Raw genomic sequence first — 19,008 nt, forward strand, 5'->3', positions numbered from 1 at the left:
TTCAATTCATTGGGAAAATCATTTTCCTTATTCTGTTTGGTAAAACTGGAAATACAAGCAGAGAACAGCCACTGTAGCAGGTGACTGAAATTTCATTCCCCTTCCCATTTAGCTCATTATTCTACATTTACTCTTGTTTTTGCTACCCGTAACACTGATAGAAGAGAGTTTAAATTATCTCCATTTCTTCAAAAGCTCTCCACTCCCTCTCATCTTTACCTTTCCATATTTTACAGACACCATATAACTCTATCTTTTCCCTTCCACAATTCTCATTTTCTCTACATTACAGTTTTACTACCTAGAAGCGTAAGTAGTCCTGTAATCTACAGTGACCATTAAGAACATGAAAGGTAAAGCCAAATCACTCTGCTTTATCAAATGTTCATGGTCATCAGAATAACTTCTATATTTTTTTTTAATGCATATAAGCATATAGGGCTTTCTTTGAAAGGAACAATATTAAATAAGATTTAAGTAAAAACTCTATGATCAGTGTTGAGATGTGAAGTTAATTCATGGTCAAGAAACTATATTTTATCCCCCCCAAAAAAATCTTTAAAAGTAATATCTAGACATCATTTTAATGATCTTCAAAGTTATAATGCCTATGAATCTGGTAAGAGTGTTTCAACTACTCCAGCAGAGAGGCAAGGCTGACTTTCACCTCTCCAGTCCCTGTCAGTGTTTGCACACATGCAAGGGCACCCCACAGCCAGTTCTGCATCTGCACTGCTCGCTCTGTGAATTCATCGTGGTGCCTACATGGCCTTCAGGAGCTCCTGTATTTCTGCAGTGCTTTAGGCATACAATGCACAATGTAAAGACAATTTACATTCTCTCCAAACACCTGGTAATCTCCAGGATTTAATACTGCAATGTTTATTAGCTCACATCAAAAAGGATTTGTCAAAAATAAGTAGCACTGCCAGTCAAATAAAATCCACACAATTCTTTGCTGTTGTAGACCAAAACCTCTTCTGTCAGTTCCTTCTCTTGAGCTAACCCTCTATTTTTGAACGAAGGTAGCACATTATGTGTCTTTGCAGTATTTACAAGGAAATACTATATTATGCTAAAACCACACATACACAATAAACACCTGCATAACTGAAATACAGCACAACACACCTGGAAGGACAGTGATACTCCTATGCCCTCCCACAGCAACAACTTCAGAATGTTAGAAATGAAAACAAGGAACTTAAAAATTTTAAATGGATAGTGGATCAACCTTGAGCAGATGCCATTAGGTACAAATCAAAGGTACAAATCATACCTGAATACAAGCCCTTAATTGTTGCAATGAAGTGAATTTTGAATATCAAGTTTGTGTGTGGATTCTGCTCTAATCCACTAATATAACCTAAGATTTTATAAATTTAAGGTTTATTTTTGAGAGGTAGATGGAAGGAAGAATTATATTATTATGCCAGTTCTAAGTTAGAGGAAGAAAAATTACACTTTATTCTAAATTAAGATGTAAAATTCGAGGTTTAAGAATTTTTAAAAAATCTCCCAAAAAATGAGAGTTAAACAGCAACATCAGAGGTGCTTCATTTTATAATCACAAGACAGGAGTAAAACAATCTGTGTTTATAGACAATCAGTTCTTTTTAATATGAATTACTAATTTTGAGTGTATACACTGTAATTAAATTTTGATTGTATGTACTTTGTAAGAGTTCATTCATTATGAATGGATCGTGCAGAAGCATGGATGGATCTCAGACCTGATCTAAAGTCCTGAGCAGCCTCTCAGGGTCAAGACTTTAATAACACCTAAATTAAGTCTCTTTATTCCAATGGAGATGACTTAATTTACCTTCGTACAAACAGTTCCACTGAAGTCCTAATCAAGTTAAAGTAATTTGAAAAGCACTGCATTTTAACTTCCCTGTACTTCAGTATTACACATAGCAGCATGCAAACCTACCCTATACCACCTGGTTATTCTCCAGTCAAAAACAAAAAGAAAGCATAAGAGCAAACGTAAGTATCAGATGAAAATTGGTTTTGAGCTAACACACCAATGTCTGGTTTTGTCATCCCAGTGTATAATCAGAGGAAATCTGTCTACCTGGCTAGAATCATTCCTTATTTACAAAGCTTAGCTGAGACATTAAAGAGGATCAGCCATTCCACCTATCTGGAAATCAGTAATTAAATCACATGCAGCAAACGTAACTAACCGATGCAGGGATGGACACAGCAATGAGACACAGGTTCTTAACTGGGAAGCCCACAAGGGCCCCAAAGCAGCCAGCAAGGGCCATGTGCCCAAGTAAGGAAGAAATGACGATTCATCCTGAAAATGGGCTCATATGAAGAACAGTAACCTACCTCAGGAATGAAAAATGTCTTCCCACAGTGGAATGTTATCCAAATATATCATTTCTTCCACCAGAGGAAGCACATTTTGTTATTTAGTGAATCTGATTTAATGGGCATATAAATACTTTTTGCATAACAAATTGAAATATGTACCACGTTAAAAAAAAAAAAAAAAAAAAAAAAAAAACAAAAAACCACCTTAAAACTGGGTGTAAAAGCATTGAAACAAAATTAGGTTAGCAAGGATACCATTTTGCCAAGAGGTTTGAGTCCAGAGTTCTAACGTATATTGCAGATTTTCTTAGTAATCATTTTTCCAAGGCAAAATCAATTCTACAGCCTGTGTCCAGAATGATGCTTCTACTCCTCAAACCTGAATTTCCTGCTTACAGGCATCCTGGTTTTAGGTATGATAATATTATTTTAGTGGAGTGGCTGGAGGCACTGAGCTTAATCAGGCGGGAATTGTCTAACTCCATAAAGGAAGAAGTACCAGAGTTGCTTCCATCAATATGTACTCTAGCAAGGCCATTTTGAGGACAAAACCTAATTATCATTTTGACATAGTTTTACCTTCAAAACCAAACATGAAAGTAATAGTATAATATGCCTCACTTCCCTTGTCTATTTTTTCTATTTTAATTTTCTAATTTTAATGAACAAAGGCACTCCAGAAGCAGATCCATTACACACAAAAATAGACTTCAGTCTTCAAATATGACCTTTTAATTAAAATATAACAGATCATTAAAAAAATTATTTCAACAGTTGAGAACGCTGAAAATACAATTCTCTAAAAACTCTATAAAAGAGACAACTAGTGGCCAAGGTTACAGTACAGATACTTTCATTCTCAAGAGAAAACTAATACTGTTCTCAGAGTCCAGGACACAGTAAATCACAATTACACCGATTCATTTTATGCTGAACCTAGGCATGCAGGCACAAATGGAAGTGGTAGACAGCAAAACCTCGGGTTTCCATCAGCACAAACCCACACTCATATGCAGGTTGCATTCATGAAACAGCTTTCAATGACTTTTGGAAGAATGAGGGACTATGGTCAGAAAACAGTGGTGGTGTTTTCACTGTTACAGCTGGAGCATCATCCTAAATGTAGGACCATGGAACATACTCAGGACCATGCCTGGCTCAGAGCAGGGCTATGAAACACTGCTCAGAAAAGACTGAAGTGAGGAATCAAAGCTGCTTGAAGAGCAAGTCAGATAGATTTCAGCTAATGCAGATGAGCCAGGAGGAAAATCTGCTAAGGCTCTACACTTTGACTCAAAAACTGTAGCAGCAACCTTTCTCAAAAGACAGATCAGTTTGATGTGCTGGGAAGAGATGTTAGTTAATAAGCAACAGATGGTACTATGAATGGAAACGAAGAGTTTTGGAGAATCACCCATATGAGAGCAAGAACAAGTGAGAAAAAAAAAATATACATAATAGGTCAGTGTCTGGCTTGAGAGAAGACCCAACTACGTTACCATCAAAATTTGTTCCTGGGGAAACCCTTTGAAGACAAGGCTTCAATCACAAGGGAGAAGCTTGAAGTCCCATCCCTCACCCGGAGAGCTGCCTGGCTCCTGCATGAACAGAGGCTGTGCAGTCTTGGACGAAACAAGAGCATGTACCTCTTCACCAATGCTGGATGCTTTGCAAATACCAGTTTCCCCCTGGAAACGTCACTATTTCTACACTACTCTAGACAGAAAGCACTATCTAGCAAGAACAAACAAAATAGCAACAACTACAGAAACGTAAGATGACCTCTGCTCCCCTGTAGTCATTTTCTGCTGGAGGAACGTCTTCTTTCCGCTCTCAATAGCAGCAGCAGAAGAGACAAGTCATAACTACCAATTATCTTCTACAGCTAAACCAGTAAAATTATCTACCTCACATCACGCTCGTGTGCACATCACTGAAGACAGTGTAATAAAACTCAGCCCTCTCAAACCTTTCTCCCACTAAGAAAGCTTTTTAGAAATATTTCTTTAACTTCATTTTAACAAGATACTATTACTCATCTGCTACATGTCCATCATGACATATCTATCCTGAACAGATATTTTTATTAATGTTTTTCTTTATTAGTTCTTATCTAAAAGATACATTTTTCTTGGACTGTTGGTGACAGAGATAATCGTAGAAAAATGGTCATTTATTGCTTTTCAAATATTTTGAATTGGCAAGTTTCAAGAAAGCTTTCTGGGTGCTCCCTGTGACTGTGGTTTCCAGTGTAAGGAGACGCACAAACCTGCTGCCTTTGCTAGAGTGCGTGGCATGTTTTAAAACAAAATACTTTTTGATGGCTGCACACGTTCTCTTCAGCCTGTCAAATCCAAGGGGTTTATTATTAGGCAGAAGGTAACAATTCACTCAGCATTTCAAGTTCCAGTATTTGTTTGGTGCCTCACTCTATTAGTCAGAAGAGTTCTGATCTCCATACTTCAGATGCCAACATGGATCAGAGCCAGACTTAGAAGTATGTAAATTTGAACTGCCAGAGAAGTAATGATTAATTAAAGACACAGGACTTTGACTCAAAAAATGTTTGAGGTAGCATTAATTTTAAAAACGTCTCAATTAATATTCCACACACGTGCTTTAGATTTTATATATTGCCAAACATTAAGAAGACAAGTTTTGAGAAAGATTATGAACAGTACGAGTTTTCACTACGGTGTCTCATTTTCTGACTACAGAAAAATGAGATATGCAAGGCTTTTCTTTTTTCCTCACTTCAGAATCTGCAAATGTTCTTGTAATTTCCTGGAAATAATTCTCTCTTTGCAAGTTACCATAAATCAGTCCCTATTCCAGGGTTAACAGCCACTTCTTGACAGAAAATAAAGACAAAAAGACAGAGATGAAGATGAGGGTTTATCCTGCTTCAGAAAGCTGTATGTTACCGTGTGCACCTCCACAAGAACATTAACCAGGTTTGGGTTATTTTTTTACAGCTTCTTAAACAACACGGTAGGCCACATTCTGATTTCAACTACAACTCTGGAGCAGCAGTACCAAAATCACAGGAGACGACTCCAGTGTAGATGAAACCCAAACTGAACCCATTGTTTTCTTAGGCAGAGCACACTGGTGCGCTACGTACCTCACTGGGTTAAGGTTTGGGAGTCACCCAAATACGATTCTCCAAGACAATTATAAGTTCCCCTTCTGTAGCACACCTCATAAACCATATCAAGGATTTGCAGACCGAAGCCAGCACATTGTAAAGAAAAGACAGAACGGGCCCTACTGAAGGGATCATTACAAAAGGCTCCCCTCCTTGACGAAGGCTTTGCTGATGGTGAAGCATGCCAGCTACTTGAGGCAGAGAATATGGGAACTGAATCTGAAGGTAGGACTCTATATAAATCACTGCTTGAAGCTGTGCCCTTGATGATCCCTCAAAGCTGCTACTCCTTTGGTTGAGTAAGCCTTGAAACCTTCTAGGACTGAAGACCTTTACTCTTTTCATACAGTACTTGAACAAAGAAATTATTTGAAGCAGACAATTCTTTATCGACTTCTCCACACATCCTGAAATGCTCTCTTAAATTTTGTGGATCTCAAGATAAATGAACTGCCCTCTGGAATTCAGACAACAGAAAATGCCTTACAATTTCTTTGATCCTTCTGAGAATTTATGGATCCTTATTTGAACAAATAACTGTTACTGTGTGGTAAACCTGGATCTGGATTACTAGGTGTCCATCACAATAATGAACTGAGCATTACTCAATTCCAATAATTTATTTTCAAAATGTAGGGTGTTTTTCTAATAAAGTCTAGTTAAGCTTCAGTGCTTCATCTGAATCCTTCTGCATTCAAACTTTGCTTAGGGCATGAATGCAGCTCCAAAGCCTCGTTAAGTGCTCACTCAATGATGCCTTCCACACACGTACCACAAAGCCGAACTAGTATTTGCAATGTTTACACTCACCACATTTCAGTAAATTTAAGTTATAATTTATCAGTTACGCAGCAACTTACAAAGTTGCCTCAGTAATCACCTGTGATGTTTTCTATGGATATTATTTGGACCACAAAGAACTCTCCTTCCCTAAAAGAACTGTCTGAAGACATCATGCGAAGAAAGCCCTCCAACAGTAGGGTCTGCCTGCACTCCTTACATGTTTTCTTATTCTCATCTCTCCCTGTTCTTTCCTTATCCTTTAATTTACTAACTTTCTACTTTTTCCTGTATCTTGATACACTTTTGTGATAAATTGTTGCTGTTCTTGCCTGCCAAATATCCCTCAACCTGTCTTGAAGAACTGCTTAATCAAGTTATTTTTCCTATGAATATGCCGTATTTGTCCAAACTCTTGAATATACTCTGGTTTCCTATTTAGGTTTTACCTTTCCTACCTACCTGTAGGATTTTCTACTGCCCATGATATCAGTGTTTATAAAAAATAACAAACACCTCCAGATCTTCATGAATTGCTGGTCATATGCTAAGGACCCTGCAGATCAAAACAAGTTATCACAGAAATACAAACAGAAACTGTTAATGTTCTCTGCTTCACAGACCAAGCAAATGTGCACAACCAACTTGTGCCTGTTGCAGTAGAGCCTCCACAGCATACTGGGTACAGGAAACCAAGAACTTTGCCTTGCTCCACTGTAGACATACAACACTTTATAGGCAAGGTAAGTGACAATGATGAACTCTTTTCTTCAGTTATTTGTCCATAATTTCTATAATTAAACTTTTCCTTCCTCTGACGTTTTAGTAATGTATTACTCATCGGAAAATATGTTTTATATGGTGTTCTCAGCCTTCAAAATAACAGAGAATGCATGTTTTTCTAGCCCCGGATGAAGAGTCTTTGACTCTCCTTCCTCCATGCTTTGGTGTCTATTGGGCATGCTTGTTATCAAAGGCCCTGTTCACCTTTGAATACTCAGCCAAAATTGTACCTGCTAGTTTTATGAAGAATTGCAGCTTCCTAAAACGACACACAAGACCAGAAAGGGGAGGGGGGGGGGGGGTATAATCCTGTTCTTCTTAAACAGACTAAAACACAGTAAAAATTAAGAGCATCAACAGAATAGCACCAACTGTGAAGTTAATAAAACTCCTTCTATCATCATGCACAACGAACCAGAAAAAATAGATATCGCCTTTTCCCCTCCCACTTATGTAATACACTAAATGATTCTAAGTGTTTAAAAGGCATATTAAATTATTGACTGTACCAATCTCTCTAGTCCGTGAAAAATCTTGCAGAGAAAGGCTTTGCCCACACTGCTCAGAGCTATGCTGGCCATATCAGTACTGCACAGCACTTGATATAGGTCTCCTTTGGGCCATAGTTATTTATTTGTGGGGGACTTTTCTGGTTCAATATGCCCCAAATAAAACAAGGCCTGTGTTGCTTTATTAAAAGCCTGTTTTAAGAGCACACAGCACCAAGGAGATAGACAACAAGTCCTGAAAGCCTGTCACCATGGTGTGCGCCAAGCTTTCGGGAGTAGTATTGGAGAAATACATGGGGACTGGGGAAGGGATGGCGAGGGAAGGAAACTCGAAACAGTCTCAACCATAGGACCTACAATGAGCAGCCCCTGCACCAAAGTAAACCCAAAGACCTGGGGTTTGCCTTTGAAAGAAAGAGCTGTGCCTCTTCAAAGAAGAGCCACGAACGGCCAAACATGAAGGCAGTTTTGGTGTCTGGGAACAGGACCTCAGGGTGAAACAGAGAGTAAAGTATTTTTGCAGTATACTCCATGCCCAGAGTATTCATGGTGAAAGGACAAATACTCATCACGTATATAGTACTGCAAGCCTTATATTTCATTGTTAAATATCTGTATTTTTCTACTAAAAATATTTACATGCATTTTAAATACCAACACTTACCTATATTTGCAGTCATATTTCACTTTATTGAAAAAAACAGACAGAATATAGAAATATGAATACTCAGAACATTGTTTATAAAAATTCTGTTGTGGTGACTATAGACAAGCAGCAGCTAAAATTAGAAAATAATGATAGGTTTTTTTTCATAGGAATATAACACAGGATATAATTCATATGTCAAAGATGCATATGTCAAAAAATGCTACCATTTCCTGAGGCAGATGACAAAATAGCTTCAATTGTATGAAAGTGCTGGCTTTTTAAAATTCAGGACAGCAAAGCAAATTATTTTAAAAGTCCAGCACAATGACAGTATGGGAACTTTATGCTTTTTGTATCTTGGTTTAGAACCAGGAAAATAGAACAGTAACAAGCAGCTTTGTTAAGGATTAAACACTGATACAGTGATACGGACAGCAGATATTGAATAAACGCATATTCAGTATTAGTTCATTATGCTTCCACAGCAAAACAACTAGTCTCGTCTTTGGATTGGGTGTATTTGATCTCAGTTGCACACTGTTGAGCAAATATCAGAGTTCAATCTATTCCAGAAGAATCTGAAGTCACGAAAGGTAATCTGAATAGCAGCAGCTTCCAAAAGCATTTACTAATAATTAATTACATGATTAAGAGTCTTGCTAGTAAACTCAATAAGGTTTCAGTTACTGAAAAAACTTATTAGCAGTCTGCCTTTCCTTAACCTTAAAGCTGTAAAGATCTACTCAAATTTGACAAAGATGTGACACAAACCTACTAATTCATCTATCTTTTAGATAGATTTTAAATTATTTATTTTGTGCAGCGCATCCACTGTGTTATTTCTCAGCTAAACTAGAGATGCTCCTGGCAGATACCTAAATGGCTTCCAAAGACAAAACATGGTAGTAGAAAACAAATTACTCCTACATGTCACAGTAAGATACATGCTTTAGGCACTGGCCAAAGGCTGTTCCAGTTTTTTGGGGGTGTCATCCTCCCACATGCTGTTACGGCAAGAGTATCCCTGGGAAGATCTCTTCTGGTGCTCTGCCTCCTCTCCACCCGACTTGGGTAACACAGAGTGCATTCAGCACTTGTGCCAGCACGCTGCTGCTTTCGTCACTGGTGCACACCCCCACGAGGCACCCGAGCAGTGGCTCAGCCTCCCAGCGCAGAAGGCTTGGCACCTGGTGACCTCTCAGTTTTGGCCCCTACATTGTTTACTATTGCTTTTTCTCTTTCACATATGATCTGCCCATGAAACATCTCCAAAGATGTAATGTTTATTCATAAAGGAGCTTTCTGGCATCATACAACTGGAATAATATTCCTTTTCTTTCCTTCACCCTCTAAAGCAAAACTCCCTCTAAGCATCTGAGCACATGGGCAGGCTGCCTGACTTCTCATTCTGGGAACACACTTCTTTCTCCAGAATCACAGAAGAAAAGACAAATCAAGCCATTTTGTCTTTAAAAAGCCACTAGAAAAGAGAAATGTTTTCATGAGTGATGTATCCAAAATGTTCAAACATGCTGAATATTATATCCAGCATCCTTCTACAAAAAAAAAAAAAAAAGACCCAAAAGTCTCTCTTCTTTCAGAGGAGTTGTCTAAAAAGCATCTTGTTTGTCAAACCAAATTATTCCAGTAACCCAAAACAAGCTGCAGGTACCCCAATCAGCTCTCAACCTTCACATCTGCCGATACACATCCTGCTGGAACTTAGTGCAAAATGGGGCAGAAAAGGCACTATGTTTATTATTTATGACTTTTTAAAGTCTGAAAACTTGCTGAAACTGTTGATAATAGCTATTATTCGTTATTATTTATGGGTATTCATTTGTTTAAACTAAACAATATTAAATAGATATTACTGATAAGAACACTCATAGCACTAATTAATTCATCTAAATCACTTCTAGGACATGTAAAAAAGAAACCTGCCAATCTGCAATCAACAAGCCTGTATTTGCCAGCTCGCATCAAGGCCACTTTTGCCCTTCACTACCACAGCAAACACTGTAGAGATTATGTATGCATTGCTAATACCGGGTAACAACATGAAAATAAATACTTGCGTATCTGCTATCCAGCAAAACACTGAGTTAGGCTGCATTGTATTTCACACTTTACACAATTCGTGTATTGTACAAGAAGTCTAAGCAGTGTGATTTTACAAAATGGAAAGACTTAATCTGGAGTAGAAGACCCTTCAGGTAATTGTTCAGTTTCCACTGTTTCCACTGAAAGCAGGAATAATTTTTTTCCTTTTTAAAGTTCATCTCACTATTGGATCATCTACTAACCCTTGATTTTGTAAAACATTCGTATGAATTCCATGACAAAAGTTAAAAACAGTTATGAAAATTATGAACCTATAGTAGATTCAGTAACTTCTTTCCTAAAAATCAAGGCAATAATTTTACATATGTGTAGATTTTTCTCCCTCTTTCTCACTAAACCAGTATGCTGCACTATTTTTTGCAAATGGTTTCCATGTAGTGATGTTCAAATTATATACAGACTTACAGCACATTCTGCATAAATCTATAATAAAATACATCACTGAACTAAACTGCTTTAGTCATTGTGGGCCTGCTTCTGCTCCTATCTCTACAACAAAATTTGGTGCCTTGTAAGATGAGTATAACACTGTTTAAGCTAACACAACATTCAGAATATTCACTGAGTTTGCCGAGATAAAAATAAGCGCAGGCTTTGCTGGCAGCAGTTGAACAGTAAACGTCTTCCCACCGGCTGATGAAACCGTCAAGAAGAGTGAGCTCTAGTAGGATAAATGAGGTCACTGTTTGCAATTCCCTGCCAGCTTGCTTGTTGAAGAAAACACCATTCGTCAGTAAACCTAAAGCAAAACACACTATACCACAAAGCTGTTCATGTTATTACTTATTCCCTCCATAAAACAACAAACAAAAAAAAATTGCTTTTAATTCTGAAACACATCCTGTACACACTATTATAAACATGATATTCATTTAACCACTGAATAAAATGTAGAATTTAAAACTTAAAGGTAATAAGGATTTACTTCCAAAAAAAGCCCTAAAATAAATGCAAAGCAATGGCTGTAGCACGGCTTCCTAACCAGCTTCTCCAGAGACGTGCTACAAACACTTGGAGGTCCAATATTTATAGGGGGCCATTAATTCATATGCAGTATGTTCATCATGTTAATCAGCCTTAATAAATAGGTCTACCCCAGGGCTTTGGGCAATCCTTTGATGCTCAATCTGGCTGCATTGAGGAACTGCTCTAGGAAATGAATTTAAGACTTCTAAATAGAATACATACAGAGAAGGCAGCTGTGCTGAAGGGTTTAGCGGTGTTGCTGATGGAAATGGCGTGTTCCAGCCCATGGTTCTTCTGAGTCCCCAGAGACCACAGACACCAGCATCAAAGCCTTCTACCAACTCGTGGTTTAAATCCCCTTGTATTACCACAAAAAGAACAGCTGCATGAGATAGTTCATGTCAGGACATTTGACTAACAACAACAAAAAGATCTTTAACTTTATCCATTTTTAATTAGTCTTTGTCAATAAGAAACAATGGCTGAGCTTTACACAGGTCCCCACTATTACCATATGTAATGTTGGCACCATTTATCCTCAGCAATTCTAATCCCACTTTGAAAAACAAAGTTTCGGCATCAGGAATTAAATGCATGAAAGATGAACACAGGAATGATGATACAGGCCATTTGTTCCCTTTAAATACTGCTTATATATAAATAGATAAAAGTATTGCAGAGATAACTGAGGATGCTTTGACAAAGCCTTTGGGGAAAAAAGCCTGCTCCTGCCGACACAACGCAGGAGCACACCTCTTTTAGAAACATTAACAAGAGGAGGGCACGGCACAAGTTGAACCTTTCACCCCTCCACAGACCCGGAGCTGAGGTGGGAAGAAAGCAGAGAAATGGATCCACCCTACGGCTTTGAAGCAGCAACCTCCGAGAGGGACAGAGCCCTGCTCCTCACTTCCCGCTTTAGGTCAGGACCGAAGGGCTCTATCACTGGGGAGAATTAACATCTTCCTCCCTTGGAAAATCCCATGGGAACGCCAGGCGCGCCAGGGGTCCTCACTGAGGTCGCAGCTCTGCACCACCCGACATGGGCGCAGGTGGGATGTCAGAGGGGAAGGACGTTCTGGCAGGGTACAGGATCGACTGTAGAAATGAACTTCATGACTTAGCTCACACGTCTCTGCCACCTGCAAGATAATGCTCCCTATTATCGATACACAGTTTTTCCAATAAACTAAGCAACGTAATTAATTCTTTAATATACAGTAATGATCCTATTTCTTCTGTGATTTTACAATGAAAGCGCAGCATGTAAATACAGATTGCCGTGTTACAGCACCAGGACCTTCCAGGCAGCAGGCACCCTGTGGATGCAGCAAAACCCTGCCTGAGACTTTTGCAGGCAGGAGAGCTCTTCAGCGGTTTTTCGTTCTTTTAATAACTAAACAACTTAAATCCAGGAGACCCTGACAAAAGTAATACACAAGATACAATGCAATTACTTCCAGCTGCTAGTTTAACAGTTTCTTCAAATGCTGCTTCCTAGGCGGCTGCTCATGGTTCCTGAGGGGACTGTGCTTAGCTGGGGGGGGAGGTCTGCATTTCAGGGGTGTTTGTCCTTACACACCATCGCAGGCTCCTCTTCAGAGGCCCAGCTCCATCCTCGACCTACAAATACAGCCCCACAGCTCACCCCAGAGCCGAGTGCCCAGGCTCACCCAGGGTCTCAGGCTCTCACCCCACAGCTTGCTTGTCCTGAGCAGCAGAGCCTGCAGTACTCACCACACACGGGTGAGTAGGGCAAAGTGACTCCCAGGCAGTTTATTACCAGCAGTGCACAAAAGAATTTTCAAATAGCATGCCCTTCTACCCTCCTTCTCATTTACTCCTCGACAGAGAATTATATAGATGCATATAAAAGGGCACATACAGGGTTCCTGTCTGTCTTCAGACTTTCATGTAAATTTTGAGACACTGCAGGAAAATGATACAGTTTGTGGGAGCCCTGGGGCTCAGTCATGGACAAGGTGCCACAGCTGCCATGACTGCACCCTGACAAGGGTCTGATGTGCAGAGCAGGGACGGGTGTAGGATCTGCACCACATCCAAACCACATCCAACAGCCCAGAGTTTCCCACCTGCTTAACAAGACACCTAACTTCTTAAAACACGAGAAGAGACAGTCACACCACACCCACCCACAGATGGGCTGTGTCGGCGAGGAGCAGCTGCAAAAACAAGGGAAAGAAGCCAGGCACCATGCATGCAACTAGTCCTCTTCACTGGTGAGAGCGAAAACTAACCCAGCCATGTACTGTCAATTATTCCCACAGTGACCTGATTTTCAGTGGGATACTATCTGTGTCTTAGGGCTCTTGCCCTTATGAAGATGGCTACGTATAGCCTGAGAGCACACTAGCCAAGCCTGCCCTATGCTACCTGTAATTCCTGAGAGTGAAGGAGCAACACCACTTGCAAGAAGAATAAAAAAGATACTGGAGAAACAAAAACTGGTACATGGAGAAGACAGAAATTCTTCCAGAGGCAAGCCAAAAATAGCTAAAACATTAGAGCTTGAGAACTTTTTCTTTCCAAAATAGTAGTTATCTGGAGCCTTTCATCTTCTTAACACACCGATCCAGAAGACAGACAGGTGGGTAGCAGTACATAATTAGAACCTTAGAAAAAGTGGTTGGTGAACCTACCTTTGGTCTGAAGCCTGACCTACCAGCTGAGATTATCCTGCAGGCTCCACTGAGAAAGGTTCCAGAAACACACCATTTACAAGTATCCTCCATCAGAATCTCCTTTATCTCATATAATGACAGAAACACTACTGTGGTGAAATGACTTCTGGTTTGACTAGCTGACATCTAGAGTTCTCTGTGAGACATTTTTCAAAAAAGTCCCAACAATATTATTAGAAAGTAAGACTGTGCATGATTATTACTGTTCTTTATTAGAGCATCTTGGAAAAGGTGATAAGACTATAAATCTTGAAAAGCAATCAAGCATTTATCTGACATAAATCATCTTTTTGTTCTTTTGTGGGGAAAATACAGAGATTGTGTCGTGAATATGTACCCACACCACAAATGAACAAAGATTAAAAAAAACACATTTCTGGGGAGAAGAAATCACTCCTTAAGCTCTTCCTGCTATCAACAGTATGTGAGCATCGTTCTCTGCCAGGTTTTATCCCAGATGTCCCTGCTTGGTCCACGGACCAGAAACACATTTATGCTGCCCATATTTCTTCAAATTTTCATTATGTGCTTGCCCATGGGCATGAGGCAGGCCCCAGCAAGGCTGGCAGACAGAGCGCAGGAAGCAACCTGCCTGTGTCATAGCACCAGGGAATCAAGGCACAAGCTATTTTCCAGCACAGCAAAACAGGGAGACACAGTGTGGAAGGAAAGGGAAAATCAGGAGGACTTTGCAATACAGCCTTTGCTCTTCTTTTCCACTGAAAATGGAGTACCGTGTCCAGCTCTGGGGCCCCCAACACAAGAAGGACATGGACCTACTCAAGGACCAGAGGAGGCCATGAAGAGGCTGGAGCACCCCCCTGTGAGGACAGGCTGAGAGAGTTGGGGCTGTTCAGCCTGGAGAAGAGAAGGCTCTGGGGAGACCTTGTAGCAGCCTTCCAGTACTTCAAGGGGACCTATGGGAAAGATGGGGAGGGACTCTTCATCAAGGAGTGCAGGGATAGAAAGGTCGATTTAGATTAGATCTAAGGAAGAAATTCTTCCCTGTGAGGGTGGTGAGGCCCTGGCACAGGTTGCCCAGAGAAGCTGTGGCTGCCCCCTCCCTGGCAGTGTTCAAGGCCAGGTTGGACGGGGCTTTGGGCAACCTGGGCTAGTGGAAGGTGTCCCTGCCCATGGCAGGGGGTTAGGACTGAATGAGCTTTAAAAGGTCCCTACCAACCCAAACCATTCCATGATTCTAAAATACTGTCTACTTGATCACAGGTCAAAAATAATTCACCTCTGTCACCTCCCTTAAAGGACTACAGCGCTTTTCCTGTGCTGCAATGCGAAATCAGAGGCCGCTAAGCAAAATGAAGCTTGCAAAGATCTGAACAGCTTCAGTCAAGCACAGAGCATCATGATGTCAACAAGTGAGGCCATTCAGACAGTGTAAGAGCTCAGGACAATGGGGTCAGACATCTTCACTGATAAACAGTATTTTAATCCTCTTCCCTTCCTTGTTGGAGTTATGCTTCTCCAGGGTCTATACGGACCAGATTTCCTGACTTCAGCCACCTAAGGGTGGATCTGGTGTTGAACCCCAACAGAAAGCACACAAATTAAATGGAGAAGAGCTTTCTAATATGAGTTGAGGAAGACACTTGGAAAAAAACCACTGATGATGTAGCCGATGCTTCAAGAACAGTAACACTTTTGTCTTTCCCTTCTAAAGCCACAGAGTTGCTATGATGATGATTTCCACTCTCTTCATGTGACAGCAAAAACATAAAACAAGACTGTTAACAGCTTGGGCAATGTTGCATAAGGAACAAATTATTCCTTTAAATTTCATGGGGAAAAACATCTCAGTAGTGAAAAATGTAATATTTGTACTGCAAAATTTAACTGTGGATCTCAATTATATTCAGGGACTTGGCATAAGCCTCAGAGATGTCAATGTGTTGTATGTTCCCCACACTCATGATAACAAAACGCTCTCATGAACAAGGCCAGTAAACGACTCAAATCAAAGTGGCGTTTTTACTCAACACTAAAGCTCTCGTTACACAGAAAAGTGAATTTTTATGCTGATCCACACATACACTTTTCTGAACATCTTGCTCATTGTTTTTGAAAAATACACTGTACAAAGGTCTTCAGCTTCCTCTTCTTGTTCACAATTAAAAAACATTAATCTTCGTCGACCACCTTTGTTTGAGGTTTACATTTTGTGACACCAGGAACACACTGACACAATGCCACTTTCTCTCTTGGGAACTGGCAGCTTGAGCCAACTCTGAAATCATGACATAACTCTAATAAATCCCTAGAATTATGCTAGCATGGTTTGATTATAAATGAAGTAGATCCTATGATTTTTAGTCAGCAGTCTTACACCGTCACAGCAGTGGTTCAAAGGTACTGCAGACCAAGCCCCCTTTCCTCACTGGCTGTGATTATCTTTCCTAGTTCCTCCTTGCACTGAAGTTTCTTCTGCTTGCTCTCCATTTCAAAAGGAAATGCAGGGAAACATCTCAGAAAAATCCCACTCAGACATTACTATGTTTTATGCATCAGAAATGTTCATAAATTGACTCTCAGAATGCATTTTTAATAGCAATGAACAAAAAAACACAAAAAAAGATTTTTGTATTTCAGATTTAACCTGTCCATACTGGGAACTGAAATCATCTCACCGTGCTAAGATTCGGATTCATTTCACCATCATTGTAGACATCTAATGTAGGATCAAAGTCACCCAGGCTTCCCTCTATAATTAACAGCAAAAGACTGATGACCTGAATTGTTCTGTTAAAATACCTAAAATTCTCATCATCCCTAATGATTTAAGAATATTATCTAAAGGCTTAAAGACAGGTAAGAAGACTTTCAAATTGAAAAGAAATTAAAATAAACCCCAAAGAACAAAAAACAACCCAGAAACCTAGAACAAGAGATTAAGTCTGCTTTAAAAATACAAAAGTCAGATGGCTACTCAAGCTCACAAAATATTTAATGCCTATGCATTAAAATATATTTAAAAAATGAATCTGCTTTACAGTTTAATGAAGCAGATGGGCAGAGCATGTGCTGTTTTCTGTGCATAAGAGCCTAATCGAAGTAAAACAACATCCCTTCTGATGTCCACATGTTGGCAAACTCAAGGGATTAATAACAATACAGTCAGAGCGGTAGTGTTTTGCTTCAAAGAAATTTGTACATGATTAATTTTAACAACTTGATGCTTATCTGATAAATAGCACTAGAAATACAGAAAATACATGTTTCAAAGTTGTATTTTCAAGTAATTATTTGAAAAGGCTTGGTCCCAGTGGCGTGAAAATTGGTTACTGTGTACTGGTTTGTAATCATTTCTGCCTTAGAGTGGAGGCCAGGTACTCCAGGCTGGATGTTGTGAGCATTTGGCATTTCTGAATATTGATCAGTCACGTTCCACTCCAGAGAAATGAGTCTGCAGAAATCAATCTGTGATTTTTTTTTCTCAGGTCCACCAATGGCTGGGAGAGGTGAAACCACACTTCAGCATCTCCAGCTCCAAACGGGGGAAAATCATCCTGTTCATGCCCACAAACAAGGTGGAGTAAGAAATCGCAGTGCCAGCAATATGCTGGTGACAGGTAACACACTGACACCGCCAGAGCATCCCGGATGCACATGGAACCAGATAATACCAAAATTACCAAGTGCTGATGCTGAAGCATCTGTGACGCCACACTTCTGTTGCATTGCCCCCGCTGCACATGCTGCTGCCACGCGTCCATCCCCTTCCCCAGCCTTCTCCATTACGACGGTTCAAAACGCACACAGCCCAAAGGACAGCAGCACCCCTGGGTGCTGGTGTAACCCCCATTTCACGGGACCCAGGACACTTTGTGTGCACTGGTCTGCACAGTGGGTGTCTCACCCATACCACACCCCTCTTCCAGCATTTATTCTACCAACACTTTGTCTGAAATCTGCGATTTTAATAATATAAAAATACGACAAACTGTTACAATTTTTTTTTTTTTTTTATATCACAGTTGTATCATGATCGACTTCCACAATGCTACTGCAGGAGCCTTTCACACTGGCCAGCAGCAGGGGAGCAAGAGGCAGATTGCATCCAGATAACTGGTGGTTTTGTTATGTAGATTTCTGACCAGGAAAATGGAATTTGGAGCTTTAGCCTAATGTTCAGAGATTGTATGACTGGATTAAAGCTTTTTACTCACTGTTCTGTTACTCCTTTCAAGAACAGTTTATGTTGTGGTGTAGAAGTGTTGCTTAGAGGAAAGAGTTATTTGCTCCAAGCAATATTGCTTAGAGTCAAGGGTTAATATGGATCACATCCAGCATTAGCAGTTCGGTATCTTGTAAGAATGAAGAAACTTCTGTAAGGCTGGTTTCTTCAAAGCTGTAGCATGATGAATTAGAACACGGCTATTCTCTGAGCAGCAGGGCTACTTGTAGCTTCATTAATTTCTATGAAAAATATCAATAAAATCTCCAACTGAATTTACAGAGCACATATCCCAAGATCAAGACTTAAGTAAATCTCAACAGTAACAGCTCCATGTTTATGAGCACTTCTAGTGGGAAGCCCTGTATTTTTGGGAATAATAACAACATTTTGCATTTTCAAAGCACCTATCATAGTAGCATATCAAACTGCTTCATAAATGTTAACTACCTAAAATGTATACTGTCCTGGGAAGCAGGTATCATTACATCCAATTACAGCTTGGTTTAGTATCAGAAATGATTTGGTGCCTCCAAACTTCTAAACTCAATTGTAAACACTAGGACATCTTCCAGGGATGTGAGTGTTTGTTGAAAGAAAAAGAATAATAATCAGGAGGGGAAGGGCAAACAATAGCTTTTATACATGTTAGATATCATAAATCCAGGCACAAAAAAAACTAGTCAGTGGCAAAACAATAAAACTCAGAATAAACCATACTGTTTCTTCCAGAAATTATATTTAGACTCTGAAAGGACTGATGAGGGACACACATCCAAAAAGGAGGAGAGAAAGTCAGTATTACAGCTGTGAAATAGGATGAATGCACCCCC

This window comes from Athene cunicularia (genome assembly GCF_003259725.1).
Source record: "Athene cunicularia isolate RWA chromosome 7 unlocalized genomic scaffold, athCun1 chr7_part1, whole genome shotgun sequence".
Lineage (NCBI taxonomy): Eukaryota > Metazoa > Chordata > Aves > Strigiformes > Strigidae > Athene > Athene cunicularia.